Source organism: Sorex araneus, chromosome X, assembly GCF_027595985.1.
Source record: "Sorex araneus isolate mSorAra2 chromosome X, mSorAra2.pri, whole genome shotgun sequence".
Taxonomy (NCBI): domain Eukaryota; kingdom Metazoa; phylum Chordata; class Mammalia; order Eulipotyphla; family Soricidae; genus Sorex; species Sorex araneus.
This window is the reverse complement of record NC_073313.1, coordinates 348,362,440-348,381,648: the sequence shown is the minus strand read 5'-3', so window position 1 is coordinate 348,381,648 and position 19,209 is coordinate 348,362,440. Positions and strand designations below refer to the sequence as shown.

Here is a 19,209-nt window from a genome sequence, read left to right as displayed (position 1 = left end):
AATCACCTACTGACACACCTTAGACATACAACAATTTTCAGTGAAAATACTTTTGATTTTTTTTCTAGCACCTGTTCTGAGCAGCTATAAAACTGTATAGTGATTTTTTTCATTGGCAAAAAGAATCAGAAGTTATTTATCTGGATAGCATTTTGTTTCTATAATAAGAGAAAAGATGCGACTATTTTTCAAGTTATGTTTTTGGAATGGAGTTAAGGCTTTCAAATTTCTTTAGGAGCTTTCTTCATGCTTCTTCTTCTTCTTCTTCTTTTTTTCCTGCCACATCTTGCAGTACTCAGTGTTTACTCCTGGCTCTGTGCTCAGACATGACTCTTGGCAGTGCTCATGGTTCAAGCCTTGGTTGGCCATAAGCAAAACAAATGCCTACCCTGCTCCACTATTTCTCCAACTTTCCTTTCCCCCTCTTTAAATCTTGCTCTTGCTTTTACATGCTTTTGCACATTTTCAGAGAAGTTTACCATTTTACTTCCTTGCAAATTCCATTATTTGAGACACTTCACATACTAGCTTTTAAAAGCTTTCCTAACTGCCTTTCAAAGGTAAAGTATGCCTTGTTCATTGACATGAAGATAAAGAAATTCTTGTAAATTATTTAATTCAGTTCTCTTTTAACCAACAAAATAGGTATTCCCAAAATTCCCACTTTACAAAAAAATGAGCATTAATGCTCAAGCTAAAGTGAATTTTCCAATCAGATGTAACAAAATTGGTAGAAGTAAGTATTTGAACTAGACAGTCAATTCTAGTGTACAGTCTCTTAAAAATGAAACTGAAATGATATCTTCTATAAATGTATTGTATTTAAAACTATCTGCCAAGTGTAAGTTGTCAATTACTTATTTACAAATTAGTTTATATAGAAAACTTAAATTCAAAGATAGGTGTGAGAGTATTTTTCATGTTTTACATTCAGTATTTCAGGGTCTTAATTATCCTTAGAAATGCTGGTAAAATGAGAAATGCATTTTAGACTACTTTTATATCTCTTTGTACTCAAATTCCTAATGAGTGAATTAACTTTGATATTAGTTTATATTCTTTGTACTTAGTAGTTAAGAATTTTTCAATAGTTTTGTAATCTTAAAAGGCCTAAAGGAAAAAATTAATAGTTGGAGGCATGCTTATATAAAGCATATCAGATTTCATGAAATAGAAATATAAAGCCTTAGGACTGAATGCATTATTATCTATCATTTCTAATGTTCTCATCCTGTAGATCTCCTTCAAACAGAATTTTAAAACCCAATTTTAATAAGGTGTTGTTATGGTAATACTAACTCCATTTATTTTCCCTCTCATAAAATGACTCATAATCATGACTTTAAAACTTAATATTATCAGTCTTAGTACACTAAATTAAGCCTGTTATTGAATGTACAATTGCAAGAAAAATTTCCAATTGGCTTTAGTGTGATTAAAATTTTCCTAGGACTAATTGGTGCTCCACTCCATTACCCACATATAGATTTTGTTTTTGTTAAATATATCAAATTTCTTGGAATTCCTCAAAATTGTGCATAAATAATAAATTGATACTGTTTAAAAGAACTATGTATATTTTATAGAGAATTCTTGTAAATAATGTGAAAAATTTTGTGCTAATACGTCTTAAGATTTATGTGAAGTAAATAAATCCTACAATTGTTGAATTTAATCAGAGTGATGAAAATATAAGGGGGTATTTAAGTAGGTCTAGAGATGACAAAAAAACATGATTTATTCTAAGAAAGAGAATATTGGCTTTGTGTTATAAATATTATTAAAATATCTGCACCAATAAGTAATGGATTCAAATAAAAATCTCTGTATCACTGTATTTATGGATGCAAAAAATAACAACTGACCAGATGCATAACATTCAAATAAATGCAATATTAATTCATTGTTGTAAATTTATACAATCTGTTAGCAGGAGTGGAGTAAACAAACATTTCTTAATCCAGTAGAAGACAGCTATAAACAGCAAGAGTGAATGTAGTACTCACTACCAAGTGCTAAGGAGTTTTTCACGCCTTTTAAAGAGTTCCTTTAATGCTTCTTGCCTGACTGGTGTATGAATTCCCTAAACTGCTACCTGTCCCTGAAGCAGTGTATCATTCCTTCAGATCTGAATGATAATCTGGATAGAGCATTCTTGGTGATGTGCTAATTTTACTGAGTTTTTGTTCTGTTCCCTCCATTCTCTTCTGGCTTGTAGACTCATTTGATAGATCTTTTGTGACTCTTAGGGGATTTCCTTTGTATGTAACTTTCTTTCTCTTCCTTGCTGCTTTCAATACTCTGTCTTTCTGTGGATTTTTGCCATTTTGATCACAATGTGCCCTGGAGTCTTCTTGTTTGAGTCTATTTTCACTGGGACCTCTCAGGTTTCTTGAATTTTTTTTTTCTTTTTGGGTCACACCTGGCAATGCACAGGGGTTACTCCTGGCTTTTCACTCAGGAATCACTCCTGATGGTGCTCAGAGGACCATATGGGATGCTGGGAATTGAACCCGGGTCAGCCGCGTGCACGGCAAACCTGTACTGTTGCTCTAGCCCTATCTTGATCTTGGTTCATACATTCCTCAGTTCTGAGAAATTCTTGTCTACAATTTCTTTAATTCTTATTTCTTCATCGAATTTGCCATCCTATTCTTCAAGGACTCTTATGATTCTTATGTTGTTCCTCTTGAACCCATTCCTCATGAATTCAGACCTTCTACTTTTAAAAAAATATATATCTTCATACTCTTTATTTATGCATCGTTTTCTCATTTCAGCACTCATACTTTCTTGGGCTTTGCTGACTACTTCTGTATCATTCATTGCAGATCATTAAACATTACCATCATGGTGTCACTAAAGTTATTGTCTGAGGATTTACAGGGCTGCTTTTGCTGTTTCAGCATTCTGTATGATGCTTTTGCACACTGAATTCAGAGGGCTTTTGTGTGCCTTCCCCATTGGGCTTGTGGTGTTCCTACTGTACCGAGGGTGAGACTTTATAGCCAGCCTCCTTGGGACTCTCTGAGGAAGTAGGCCGGGAATGGTGCTTTTCCTTCCCTGCGTGTCTTAACCCAGTGATAGGAAATATAATTATCAGCAGTGTGAACTTTGATGAGGAGGTTTCACATATTTGAGAATATGCATGTGTAGCTGCTGCATTCTTCAGGAGTGGTGACTATGGGCTCCATAATCCATATTTTCACTACTCAATGAAGAGCACAGATTTGGGGTTCCAATGACTGGTTAGAACTAGCCCCCGCTTTAACCAGTTGGGATATGTAATCTCAGTCAAATACCCTAAAGACCTCATACCTTGTCTTCCTTAAATATTTATTTTTATTTTTGCTGGCATGGTTCTAGAAAATTGGTGATCAAATTATTGATTAGATTATTCAGTCAGTAAATTGGTTTAAGTTGTTTCTTATCTCTGGAAGTTATAAGAGAAATGAAGAGCTAAAAAATTTTTACTTTTTAAAAAGGAAGGGAAGGGTCCAAACAAAATTATTTTGGTATTTGAGAAATATGTCCGAGCTCTCTTTATCAATATTCTTATAGTCTATAATGTGAGTACTTCAAAATCTTAATTTTCTGTAATTAGCAAAAACCAGTTTTGGGGAAAAGACATTGTTTGACCATAAAGTGAGAAATGTTAGAAAATTGCTTTACTTCTGCCACTGTCATAATACTCTGTTGCAACAACAGAGCAAGTAAAATTTATATTAACAAGTGTTTATTAAAATGGGGAAGAATTATATTAACCTGCATGACAATTTTGTAATCAAGAATGAAATGTACATTACATAGAAATAATAGTTTTCTCTTCTTTATTATTAGTTAAAACAAATTCAATATGAATTCTAAGATATCTCTCCATCTTTTATTATACTTGACAGTTTGACTTTCCCCAAGTGCAACTTAATAAATGTTGATTTATTAAATCCAAGGATTATATCCACGTTAAACGAATGTCACTGAATATTATAGTGACACATAATATTCTACATTATATTTAGTTGGAATTATCTATGACATGTATGAATGTTATTCAGAATGTAGTTTATTGAATATCTTTATCAAAATCATCTCGGAAACTTGGTAGAAGTACCAATCCCTAGGGCCCACACAAAATAAGAATATAAGTCTAACAATAAATTGAGGCATATGAGTTAAAATATCTAAGTAAGCCTCTGAACTTCTAATATTTTCAAGTTCTTTTGTATTAGATCCTGAAACCTGTGCACATAAGCTCCTAGTCAGTATATGATAATTAACTCTTCGCTTGTAGTAAAAAAATTTTTTCTTACTAGACACTATATTTTTGTTAGTGAATTAATTATTGAAATTTTCTATGACATTTTCTTTTTTTTTTTTTTTTTTTTTTTTTTTTGGTTTTTGGTTTTTGGGTCACACCTGGCGATGCACAGGGGTTACTCCTGGCTCTGCACTCAGGAATTACTCCTGGCGGTGCTCAGGGGACCATATGGGATGCTGGGATTTGAACCCGGGTCGGCCGCGTGCAAGGCAAACGCCCTACCCGCTATGCTATCACTCCAGCCCCTTTCTATGACATTTTCAAGATAAAATTGATGTTAAAATATTTTCTTTGAAATTCTAATAGTGAAATATAACCTTATTTATTCATTTATTTGTTCTCTTTGTAGAACTTTAAGATTATCTATTTTATTTTATTTTCATTAAAATTCAAGGTAAACATTTTCTGTATAAGCAAAGAAAAAATGCAAAGTGATAACGTGTATGTGGCTTTTTGAATTTTCACAGCTGTTAAAAAAGAACTTGAAATTTAAATCTTGTTCTGAGCAATATTGAAGCCTTTATATTTCCATAAGACTATATCTTTATTTTTTGACTGTCATTGGCTTAAAGACAGACTAAATTATAAGTATTTTTTACCTTAAAATTATTCTGGATTAATATTAATTAAGCTTTGATAAATGAATGACATGTACATATGTTTAAAAATATTTAAAATATCAGTTGGACCAAGAGATAATTTACTGATAAATTATTATAAATAGATAGGATAGTTATTAGATTCACATACAAGTATATAAACACACATACATACACATAAATATAACAATACATTATTATTATGAACTATTATACCATGTACACTTAAACTACTGCTACTATTGTAGAAAAATGAAATATGACAGTTCTGAACAGTTGATTGCTCTTATGTTGTAATATACGACTTCTTAACTACAAATCTTACATTTTCAATATTAAATTTTGCATAATAAAAGTAAGTTAAGGGGCTGGAGTGATAGCACAGTGGGTAGGACGTTTGCCTTGCATGCAGCCAACCTGGGTTCGATTGACTTTCATGATCCCAGATGGTACCCTAAGCACCACCAGGAGTAATTCCTGAGTTTAGAGCAAGGAGTAACCCCTGTACATCGCCAGGTGTGACCCCCCAAAAAGTGTAAGTTAATAATACCAGTTTGAGTAAAAAGAGAAAACGGTCTACTACTAGCTAGTCTTTTGTGTTTTTTATTTCTCTAAATATTGCTGTGGAATGTTGCTAGCCACAATAGCTTCTGTGTGAGCGTATTACGGACAAGCTGTTTTCAAAGAATAAGCAATTCAATTTTTCTAATTTACTCTTACGTAATAATTCATAGTTGATCTATGTTAGATTTCAATAAAGAATCATAACCATTTTATTTAAATAATAGGGCATAATATTTTCATCTGTTAAGTACTATTGTCAGCAATAAGAAACAGAAGCTGAACCCCAACTTTTCATGTGAACTTTATTTATAAATAACTGCAGCAAAACTTATAAAAGGCACAAATTTGAAAATGTGACATGACACTTGTTTAGCTACTTTGAAGATTACTTTTTCAAACTCAAAATGTCTCACAATCCAGGACACTGATGTAAGGTATATTTCTTTCTCAGTCTGCACTTTCTTAAGCAGGTGTCTTGCAAATATAAAACCTCATTATGGAGATTTATTGTTAAAGAACACAAAGACAGTAATCTACTTGAGCAGTTGATTTTCTTTTCACACAGGATTTATATTTTAAAAAGACAATTTAGGTAGTTTTAGAAAATTGTTAATAGAACACTTATGCACAGAATTTTATAATAAGCATTTCTGCTGAAAGAATTACACAAGAAAAACACATTTTCTTATACACACTGGTGATAAAATGCATAATACCATTCATTATTTGCATGCCATTTTTTAAAAGTCAAGACAAATTTCTATGTGCCTTAAATTTGCACTTATTTAAAAGACTTTCTGTCAAATATAGATTAAATGTATGAAATAATTGATGATGATAATAATGTGGATTAGTAAATATAACACAATTCATGGAAGACTTTAAACATTTGGTATTATTGCCTTACAATAATTTTCTGGTAGAAAAGTGTGTACCTGCACTATAGACGTTCAAGTTCAGAGAGATTACACAAAATCCTGGAATTCTACTGCTAACAAGAGGAGGATGGCTGATTAAAATCAAATTCCTGGCATAAAGTCTGAGGCTCTAATTACTGTGAAATATGTATTCAAAATCTCCATAATAATTTTATTTTTAGATTACATAAACATGAATGATATGTGTGAGTTTGTGTATGTGTGTGCACACACATGTTTATTATTTGGTCAAGTGCCATGACCAGTCTACTAAACTATATAAGGGTTTCCTTATTTTAATTATGTCTTGCAATATGTGCATACACACATACACAAACACACATTTGTGCACACATGCACACATACCTAATTTGATATACTAAACATTAATAAGAAGAATTCAGCAAATTCCTATTCTAATTTATTACATTTTATGGCAACCTATGGCTGATTATTTCCCCAAACTTGCATTGGGATGAAATTGCTTTCAACATAATGTTTGAATCTTTGTAAATAATTTTTTCACAATGTGTAAACCCATAGAATGTTTTTTTGTAAATATTTATTTTTGAGTAAATAAATCTGTTGTGCAACTTTCTCACTCACTGTAATACTTTATTAAATATCAGTAAAACCTCAAAATAGACTATATTTAAACTCAAACTCTGAATTTCCGAACAGCAAAAACTAAAAGACTATAATCTTCAATGCTCCCCAAGTGATGGCTTTGGAAAACTTAACTATTGAATGCTCTCCTGGACAAAGTTCTCTTTCAGTATTATTGCTGGTGGTCATAAATTTCAAGAATTGCCATCCCTGCACTTTTCAGAATTTCTAGAAAACCAAAAGAGCAAAACTTGTGTTTTAGAAATGTCTAGACAAGCATGACCTCTATGTTGGTCACAGAGCAGCACATACTCCATAAATGTCAGCTTTTATCACTTTCATGGATGCATATTCTGTCCCTTAAAGATTCCTTGTGAGCAAGGATTCTTTACTCTGCTAAGTGATAACTTAGCAAGTGTAGAAGATGATAAAGTTGAACAAAATAAAAGTCTAAAGTAATCTAGAATTCTAAATCTTAATGGTTGGCCAAAAGATAAATGCATGTACCTTGAAAATGGAAAATAAGACTAGTTCTGATTCTCCTATCAAATTCTAGTATCCAGTCTGGTAACCAAGAGACTAGCATTTCTAGTTATTCACATCATAATTAATAAACAGAACATCCAGTTGTGTTGTCAAAGAATGTCCTAGGAGTGGCTCAACTAGTTAGTACCATGTTTCTCTTCTTTCTAGTTTAAATTGATTTTCTATCAATCACTGTGTTTAGTCCACTTAAAGCTCTGAAGTCAATCTTGAATAAATACCTTCTTATTTACTCTTGAAGACTATGAAGATATTCTGATTTTGCATAAAAAATCAATTCTATTGATCATGAATTCATCTTGAGTTTCTGCCTCCCTCTATTCTCTATCTTTTCAAAATCAAGTGGCACAGAAATATAAGCAGTTTATTTTTTAAGAGGCTCCATGAAGCATGCTAGTTCGCCCATTAAATATGTGCTTCTATTCAAGTGAGCATTATTTCTTAAAGTTCCCAGTATTGAAAGCCTTGTAATTTATATAAACAACAGATGCAGGCAAAACTCAGAAAACAATATTATATCCTACTGACTTTTCTTTCTTGTTACTAATACTTGCATTTTCAACATAAATAATGTTTTATATATGAAGAACTAGCTCTTTTTTTTTGGTCTATCATGCAAAGTATTTTAAACCAGAGTTTTGGGATTAATTTATACCATATTCAATATTTTCCAAACATGTCCATAAATATCAGGTAGTTGAAATTTATAGGATTATAAAGAGTTTGTGTAGAATCACATCAAAAAATCTTTTCTCATTACAAAGCCTACTTTGATGGTACTATTACAACATCATTTCAGTTTAATTTCCTTCTACCTGCCATATGCTAGATACTTGCATAAGTTTGCATTTAGTTGTAGAAAAAATTTTAAAAAAGAATGCTATTCAATGACTTCTGACTATACAAGTGTTAAAACTTTCATAATAGAATGTTAGATACATTATCACACTAGAGATCTATGAATTCCTCTTCAATCAACACCTTTGTAAAGCTACACAAGAAATCTTGCCTGAGAGCTGAATCTTGCATTAGAATTTTTTCCTGTAGTTTGACAAATTCATATGTGAAAGATTGGTATTAAAATGGGAAAAATCTGGGGCTGGAGTGATAGCATAGCGGGTAGGGCGTTTGCCTTGCACGCGGCCGACCCGGGTTCAAATCCCAGCATCCCATATGGTCCCCTGAGCACCGCCAGGAGTAATTCCTGAGTGCAGAGCCAGGAGTAACCCCTGTGCATCGCCAGGTGTGACCCAAAAACCAAAAAAAAAAAAAAATGGGAAAAATCTCTTTTGCTTTCTTCTGTTAACAAAGTTATAAACCTAAGCCAACTTTTTTTTTTTTTTTTTTTATTGAATCACCATGTGGAAAGTTACAAAGCTTTCAGGCTTAAGTCTCAGTTACATAATGCTCGAACACCCATCCCTTCACCAGTGCACATATTCCACCACCAAGAACCACAGTAAACCTCCCGCCCCAGCCCCCCACCCCCCACCCCGCCTGTGTAGCTGATAAATTTCACTTTACTTTCTCTTTACTTTGATTACATTCAAACAAAAAAACTCACTATTATTGTTTGGAGTCCCCCCCCCCCCCCCCTACAGAGTCAGACCTGCTGGAAAGGAAGCATTTGATAATTTGTTTTCCATTGCTGAGAATGGAATACTATGCAGCTGTTAGAAAACATGAAGTCATGAAATTTGCATATAAGTGGATCAACATGTAAAGTATCATGTTGAGTGAAATGAGTCAGAAAGAAAGAGACAGACATAGAAAGATTGCACTCATATGTGGAATATAAAGTAGCAGAGAGGTACGAGCTAGCAATGATGCAACTTCTGGCAGAAATTTCTCTGGACTTAGTTACTAAAATACTAAAATACAGGAATGCAGAACCTCGCGGCTGCTATTGTGGCCACACGACCTCATATTTATTCATTCTAAGCCAACTTTTAATGATCAAAGAACAAAATACATAAATTGGGTCTGAGAAATCACGGAGCACACCCTGGATGGATCACTGGCACACCTGGCCATCTTTGTGTGGTCAGAGGTTACCCTCAAAGTTCCCAAGCACCACTGGGCTAGGCCTGGTGGTCTCCACAGCGGGCTCTAGCACTGAACCATTGGTCAGTTACTAAAGAGGTGCAGTCAGGAGGTCTCCACAAAAAATACAGAACCACATTCATTCAAAAGTCTGTAGAAAAATACTAGAAGGCAAGTGCACACTGTTTTTGATTTTAATTAAAATATGTTTTGCAAACCTAGGATAAATGGTTCACTGAGTTTTATAAAAACTAGTCAAATACTTATTTTAAATGGATTTTTTTTTTGGCATTTTGGGTCACACCTGACAATACTCAAGTGTTGCTTCTCCTGGCTCTACACTCAGGAATTACTCCTGGTGGTGCTCAGAGAACCATATGGGATATGGGGGATTGAACCCAGGTCGGCTATGTTCAAGGCAAAGACCCTACTCACTGTTCTATTATTTTGACCTCAAAAGTATAAAATTTTTAAGTGCAAATAAAATCTGATGGTTAGAGAGAGAGAGCACAAGTGACACTATCTATGTCATAGATTAAATCTGTGAGCAAAACAGTTTCCATCTGCCAAGTAGTTATGTGTTTATCAACTAATGACTAACAGTCTTCAAGTACTAACAACCCACTAATCAATTATTCATTAATATATTCCTGTCACTCAAGTTATCACCTATATTTTTTAAAGAAAATCACTAATGCATAGAGAAATTAACTCATTTGTTAAAGTCACACCACTTATGAAAGACAAACTGGATTTTTGTAACCTAGGGATAGTATAGAGGGGTTTTAACACTTTCATGGTGGTCATGGCCATGATGATATAGTAACCTTGTCTGCCAAAAGCATAAATATTGACACTGGTTTAACCAGGCTACGTCAACATGATAACAAAATTATTATATAGATAATAGGTTATATTTCAAAATGTATTTATAATATTAATCAAATAAAATAAATTATATAACAATGGAACTATATTAAAATAATAAAGCAGAAATTTTATTTAGCATTAAACAATATGATTCTTGAGTATTTTTATTCTGGGTTGCCCCTCAAATATCACAAAGGCTAGGGCTGGTCATGGGAATAGAATAACTTTTTAGGGACACTAAAATTTAACAACACAAATTTGAGGGGTATGGATATAGTACAGTGGTATGGGCACTTGACTTTGAACACAGTCAACCCAGATTTGATTCCCAGAACCTATATGGTCCCCAAATACTAGAAGTGATCCTTGATAGCAGAAGTAAGCCCTGAGTACCTCTGAGTGTGGATACAAAACAAAACAAAAAAATTAGAGTTAAAAATTAAATGATTAATCTTAGATTTTCTCTTTGCAAACCAATTTCATATTTTTCATGGTTTTAGCTTTTGTTTCATATACAAAATAATAGTTTATGAAGAATCTGTATATGGTTCTGTTTCTGTGTGTATAAGAACATGTGCATGTGCATAGGAAGGATGGAGTATAAGGAGAGAAAGATGTTTCTAGGCAAATGAAACATTTTGATTGATGATAAAGAGCCTATTTTTTCCCCATTTTAAAGGTTTCATTCAATTCAAATAATGTACAATTTTGCTTCCCTTTTACTTTGTCACTGTAGCAGAGTGGTTTTGAGGAAAAAATAGAGTTTCAAAATCAATTTGGAGGGAAAGTGCAGAGAGCTGCACCATGGGTGGCATTTAAAATTCATCTGCACTTAGTTTGAGAAGTTACTTGTGGCATGTCGTGGGGGCCCCGGGTCAGCAGCAGGGCAGCTCTGGGCCACTGTCTTGGCTGCTGAAAACTGGTCTCTGCCAGCGGACTGTTCCTGAATGGGCTGACATTTTATGGGGACCATTAGAAATGCATGAATTCTGAACACAAAATGTCAACTGGTATATTAAAAAGAGCAACTTGCTGTAGTCACTAGCAGTAAAACTTCCTTCGTTTTTACTTTGTTCTGCTTCATAGATAAGCTCGGTATTAGCGTGTACCACTTCGGATGAGATCAGTTGACACCTGAAATGTGCATGCAAGCTAAGGTTTTGCAATCAATGAGTGAAATCTGAGAGCAAAATGAAAGTAGCATCATTTCTCCGTCTTCAGTTCAAATACCAAGGTCAAACATTATGAAGTTTAACGAGTCAGTGTATCACTCAAAAGTTGTTCTGTGTAGAATATGGCATTCTTATTTACCTTATTACTTTTCATATATGTTCCCACTTTTATAGTTTTTCACTTTTGACATGGATAACCTAGATAAATTGGATATTAATACCAAAATTAACTCATATCATAAAGCAACTGAATTAAATCACATTTTATGTACTATTTTATAGTCAGTAATGGTGTCCCTAATAAAGTCTAAAAGTTTAAAGAAAATTGTATGCATGGTAAAGAAAATGAATACTTAATATTTATATAACCTCCTCAGAATGGCTAAGCTGAGGGGGAAATTTTTTCCATAGATAAAAATATTACCCATGAAATTGGTCCCTGTAAGACATAGACCACCAAATAAATGCTCTACTTCAGGCAAATTTAGCCACCTGATGATGCCATTTACCTCATTTTTGTTCTGTTCAATTTTGGCATAATGTATACATGACAAAGGTGCCAACTTCAGTATGTTACCTCCTTATAACATACAAAATTCTCTGCACATACATCTATATGCAGCTTTTGGAATACCATTTTCTCATTATAACTTTGTTTAGTCTTCTTTTCTGTTAGAATATTTATAATCACACAATATATAATTACATATATGACTTGACTATAATTCCACCTTAAAAGTAACATATGATACTTGTTAATTTTTGTGTAGTTTAAAATCACTTTGATTCACTACTATAAATAATTTTTCTAGCATAGATTAAAGTGTAAATGAAAAGCAATATCAATTTTAAAATGTTAGGAAATTTAGTGTAAGAGATAGAGCTAAAGTTATTTCAGTCTATGCTTTTCCAATAAAATAACATCACCTATTAGCTTTACATGAAAATTGTACATATCTCACTACTCATGACTGGTAACAGTGTATTTTGTGAATAATTTGAACTTTGGATAATAGATATTTAAGATATGTATTGCTGTACGAAGATGTAGTACTGTACATATCATGTCTAAATAATCTTGTCATTTTTGTTCTAGAAGACTGATACTTAAATATCCTTAAGAGACACTATGTTCTTTAAGCAAAGAATACAGATAGACTTAAAGTGTAAAATTTAAAAGACATGTTTAGAGGTACACTGACTCAAATAATTAAAAGCACAGTCTTCTAGGTTGGTATGTAAAGAAGTGCTACTGATTCTAAGAGGGACACCATTTTCACTATTGAATACATATAGAATAGTTTATACTCTATTATAAAGTTATATGGAAACTAGATATCAGAATACAAGCCAAATCTTATTCGTTATTTTTGTTGCCTTTTTGTCCCATTCTTAAACAGATGCATTATTTTGTATATTCTTTGAGCTAAATATTTAATCCTCTGCCCCTGTGCCAGTTTGTGGGTGTGACTGCCTAGCTACTGGAAAATGGGGGATCTGGGCGAAAGTATCCTAGTCCCAATTGAGCAGGCTTGGAGATCTCAGCCCCGGCTCCTGCACACTGGGTTCCTCTGCCGGTTCCTTCATTGAGTCTCCCTCCCCTCCTTGAGCAGAGTCCTGGCAGCTAAAGACTTCCTGAACTCAGCCACAGCCATGCTCAAGGCAACTCTCCACATGCTTGGACGAGCCTCACCCCAAAAATTTGAAAAAAAAGAAAGAACAACAGCATTGTTTCCTTATGTTAAATATATGCAAACAATGGTCTCAAACAAAATGTGTAGAACAATGTTACAATCCTTACAAATATATGACAAATTACTCCCAAAATAGTCTTGTAAAATTCTTCTTTATCATGCCCATGGGTTTTGTTTGTTTCAGAAACCCCAACAGGGTACTTTAGGGATAGTTAATGGCTATGCTATAACATATGGGACATACGGTCTAAAAGGTGAAGCCAGAGTTATCTGAGAGTTCACTTGGCATTTGTTCTGAGAGTACTGAAAAAGCTGTGGGCTGAAACATTTGAGGACACCATATAGCTCTATGTGTTCTTTACATTTGCACTTGATCTTTCTCTCTTGCTTTCTTGTGTGATAATTAGTACTGCTTTTTGATAACTCTATTGTTATTATATATATACATATATGTGTATACATACACGCATATATAGTAACTTAAAATGTTAATGAGCTAAATCTTAAGAACAAGAGAAGGGGAGGGTGGATAGAGGAAGGGAGAAGAAAGAAAGAGAAAAGGAGAGAGAGAGAGAGAGAGAGAGAGAGAGACATCCTGTCATCTACTAGTCTCTCAAATCACATTGTGATACTGCATTAATTATCTATTGGTACAGGGATAAATTCAAAGGCCCAAAAGAAGTTCAAGAGAACAGAAACATTTTAAATTGAAGTGTAGCATAATATTTATTTAGAGTATGTGTTGGGTTATCAAATGGCTTTTTATTCTTTGGATAATGTAATATGCCTCAGACATAAAGTTTAGTTAGTTCAATGACCCAATGTAAAAAATACTTTATTTTATTGAAACCCCTGTATGCCTTTTCTTGAAAGTATTACCACCTTCACTTCGTTTTGTATATCTTTTTCTCCTTATATGTTCCATGCATGTTTTTTGATGTATGTTTTCATCTCACCCCATGATAAGTGCATATACATACACCTTTGTATGAAGAGGTGGGTTCATAGAATTAAAATGATACAGAATGTTTTCTTCTGTATCTTACTTTATTTTTTCTTCAATTCATGTTCTTAAGATTTACCCATACTTTTGGATGTATTTTAAACATGCATTTTGCATATATTTTACTGTCCCTTTAGATATATATTTCATAAGGTATCAATTTTACTGGTTGAGTTTGTGTTCTTTTCCATTTTATTTATGTGAGTATTATCAGGTGGATATGAATATTTAAACATTTTGTGCATATTTCTGGTAAAAGTTCTTCTAATCTATTTAATTCACATGGAATATTTACAATGATAGGAATGCATATTCTCCAGTGTTTGTCATATAAATTTCTCAGATTTCTTTCTTTAATATATTATTTTAATGCTCTATAATTTGAGTGTACTATGTTCTTTAAAAATTTCAGTGTTTTCCTCAGATGAAAATAAAATAATATGAGCATTATTTACATGACTACTTATATTTAAAGTTTGCAGTGTTTTCAAATGTAAAAATAGTCCCTCCAATTCATGCACTTTATATATATATATACATATACTGGGCCTCTTCTGCCCAGATGCCCCATTTTCCAGTAGCTAGGCGGTCACACACAGAAACTGCCCCTGGCACCGTGTAATCCCATCAATGGCCAACATCCAGAGACTATAAAACTAAGCCTAGTTCTCCCTCTCAGAGAATCTGTCAAGATACTGAAGTTTCCTGTCCACATGGAAGAGCCTGGCAAACTCCCTGTGGTGTATTCATATGTCAAAACCAGTAACAATGATGGGCTCATTCCCCTGATGTGAGCCTCCTCTTAAAGAGGCTCCAATGCAACACCGTTGGGAAGGACTAATAAAAAAAGGCTGCTAAAATCTCAGGGCTAGGACAAATGGAGACTTTACTGAAACCACTCAAGAAAATCGATGATCAACAGGATGATGATGAAGATGATATATATATATATATATATTTGTGCACATATGCATACTGATATATAAGGGTTATGAATTATATTCATAGTGGGTTTTTTTTTGAGGAGCCTCAACTGACAATGCTCAAGTTTTACTCCTGACTTTGTACTCAGGGATCACTCCTGGCAGGCTTAGGTATCATATGGGGTTCTGTGGATTGAACCAGAGTTGGCCATGCGCAAGATAAATGCCCTACTTGCTTTCCTATCATTTCGACCCTCATCATGCTTTTTCTTTACCTCTAAATACTTTTATGTATATTTTCTAAGAACATCATAAACCACAGTAACTGTCATCAAATTAACCAATTTAAATTTCCTAAGTATCTCTAGCACTTCTACTCTAACTTTCTTAGATCACTTAATTTGTTGTCCTTTTCTGTGACACACAGAATTTCGTCTCTAAGGACAGATATTAGAAAGATCATGTTTTATTACCTTATAACATGTGAAAAGTCTTTATCTTTAATATCATGACCATGTTGAATATGGAGTCCAAAAATTTCCTTCAAGAAAACTTTCTGCAGTCTGTATTTGAAATTTACAAGACCAGTGTGATATCATACATAACAGATCTGTGTCTAAAATTTTACCTTTAGAAATATGTGAATTTTACTGACAATATCAGCTTGATCACATTCTAAATATGTAACTCTAAATCTTTACTATATATATATAAACATATATATACATATATATAGTGAAACACAGAATACTGCAAAATTGTTCATGGTCTCCTCTTGGCAGTGCTCTGGAGATCATGCATCATTTGAGGATTAAATCCTGGTCTCCAGCATGCAAAGCATAAGCTCTAGCCTCTCTCTGTCTCCCTGTCTCTATCTCTCTATTTCTCTATCTCTGTCTCTGTCTCTGTTTCTCTCTCTCTCTCTTGTGCAGGCAAATTTTTTATTTTTAAATGATATTGATACGCATCTTCTTCTGAGTAATAAACATCAACAGAGTAACAATTTCACAATCTTTAAATTTGTTTATCAAAATCTCTCCCTAAGTATAACATCTTTGTGCTTTATCTAATCTCAATCTTCATGTTTCTAACATGATGGTTTCTAACTCCCAAACTTCATTTCATTTGTACTAGTTATCATTCAGTATCTGAACTCTAAGGAAAAGCCTAAATTTCCTCTATTAGTATGAAATGTATTTTATTACTAAATAATAAATATCTATAGTTACTGTGAGTATATAATAAAATAATTATTACTATAAAATGTAATCAAAATAAAGCTACTAAAACATAAATAATTTATAGTCAATTATTTTTGGTCAATTATTTCATTTATTTTTTTTTTAGCTCAAATTGTTGTATTTGTTTTGTCAGAGACAGAGACGTGTATCTGGCACATATATATGTGAGACTTTTTTTTGATTTTGGGTCACATCTGGCAGTGTTCATGGGTAACTCCTGCACATACTCAGGAATCACTCCTGGCGCTGCTGAGAGGAACATAGGGGATGCCAGGGATGGAACCTGGGTCAGGAACGTGAAAAGTTCCTGCAGACATTTGATTTAAAGATTAAAAAATATAGATGCCAATCAACGTAAAGTATAATCAATATTAATGTTAAGGTTACTTAGAAAAAATGAGATTCTCATACATATTTTTGTTGTTGTTGTTGTTCACAGTGTATACAGAGATTTTTCTTGCACTCTAGACATCCTCATTGTATGTTCAGTCCTATAAACATTTCCTCAGGTATTCTGTAAATAAAATTTCATATCGCCTACAATGTGAACTCAGTCTTTTGCAATGCCATGACTTTCAAAGAATTTTTTAAAAATGAAGTCAATATATTTTTTCATGGCTTTAAAGCTCACTGCATTAATTTAGTTTATGTAATTACATAATTATTCACACTATTGATGTGAACTTTGTTTCAAATTGAAACATTTTCACTAACTTCTATAAATATCAAAAGTTGTATGTTGTTAGAGTAAGTAGTAAGTAAAGAGAAATACATCAATTTCTAGTTTTATATATAAACCCTTCAGAAATTAGTGTCTAAATGTAGAATAGCACATACTTAAGGATAATACATCCCTAAGCTGGGCTGGAGCAATAGCACAGCGGGTAGGGCATTCGCCTGAGCTTCTCACCAAATCCTTCAACTAACGTAAAATAGAGTAGAAATACAAAGGTGAATGTTACTTGGGGAAATAAGTTCCCTTAGCACCACATAGTTATAAAATCTTGGGACAGATATTTGAGTCCACATTGTGTGTGTATATATATATATATATGCATATATATATATATATACCACATGTTTCAGAGACCCTAGACCCTAAAATTCTTTCCTCTTGGATAATATTTTATTGAGGTACACACTTTCAGAGAAACTGTTGTTTAATCTAGCTTTATTTTTCATAAGACAAAGATTATTGTCACCTTATACTATGTAGAAGAGAATACTATAACATGTAGAGCAAGTTATCTTTTAACTCAATGATCCAAAACCATTATGTACATATATATAAAGTAGCATTATCTACTTGCTCCTTCATGACGATTTGCTATTTGTGTATTTTCATGTTGGTCATACTTTAAATGATTCTTGTATGGATGCTGTTTCAATGAGAATGATATGGTTTGTCAGGCAACTTAAATTTTGTTTACAAACCATGTGTTTGTTGCTATATAGTTAAAAATTTCTCCTCTGGCTCTAGAAAACAGCATCAGATTTTCAAAATGTGTTCTAAATTTATCCCTAACAATTTTGATAAATTGAAATTGCTTAAAAGTATCTGTAATTTTGCAAATCAAGCAGGAAGACATACATATTCTATTACACCTGCTTGTGTATGTTCATCTACTGAAAGTAGCAGGTGTAAAAGATCAATTATGAGTTAAGTACTTAAACCTTGGATATGTTTTTTTAACCATCAAATAACTCTAGTATTTAAAAAGTGATATTAAAACAATGATTACTTGTAGCTCTCGAGTATTTTTTGCTCAATTCTCTTACAACACAATTCTAATTATGTAAATACATTTATTTCACAAAACTGACTCAAAAATGTCTCCGATATTTAGAATTTATATTACTTGCATCATTTGAATCTTTAGTCAATTTATTTAATTTTAATATATTATTTTAAAAAGCTAATTTGTGTACTGTTTAATAAAGTTCATCAACTCTCATAAGAAATAATTGTAATACTCAAAAATTTAACTCAATTTTATGCATTCCTTAACTTATATCCTTACACATGAACATCTCATTTAAAGTACCCTTAAAAGTCAGTGTTTATTCTTTTGATAAGTGCTCTTGTTTTGATATATATATAAATACTTATGTTTCCATTCTTCTCTGAAATTGAGAAAAATTTCCCCTTTAACCTGAATAATCATAAGATATTTTATAAATGTAAATTAGATTAAATCTATAAAATTCTAGGATATAATTATAATGAAGAAGACGATAACCGATAAGACTAAACTTTCAGGCATCATTTCTATAGTATGTTACTAGAGAATTTTCTCTGATCATGTAGAGCACCCGAATTATAATTAATGCAGTTTCATATTGTATTTTCAGAGCTTTCTGCCAATATGTATATCACCACTTTATCATTAACTTTTTTTATTCATTTATTTGTTCAATTAAATATAGCTCCCATTCCTACACTGGTGGAGGGATGTGCTCTTAAACATTGCGTGAGGGAAGAACAAGCATGAAAATGTGTGAATCTGTAACTGTACCCTCACTGTGACTCATTAATTAAAAAATAAATAAATTTAAAAAATTATAATTAAAAAAAAATTACAATGTGCCCCCTTGGCCCTTCCTGTTGGCTGGAGCGGCACAGCGACTGCCATCTTTTAGAGCCATAGCACAGAGGTACGAGCTTGCAGTGATGGGGCACGAGGGAAATCTCAGGATGGGGGGCAGTACCAGTGCT

The 19,209-nt window shown here is 32.9% G+C and overlaps 1 pseudogene; it reads left to right on the top strand.

The window, feature by feature from the left end:
- The first annotated feature begins 18,737 nt into the window (after window positions 1-18,737).
- LOC129400357 (small nucleolar RNA U3) lies at window positions 18,738-18,846 on the top strand (annotated as a pseudogene).
- Window positions 18,847-19,209: the final 363 nt, after the last annotated feature.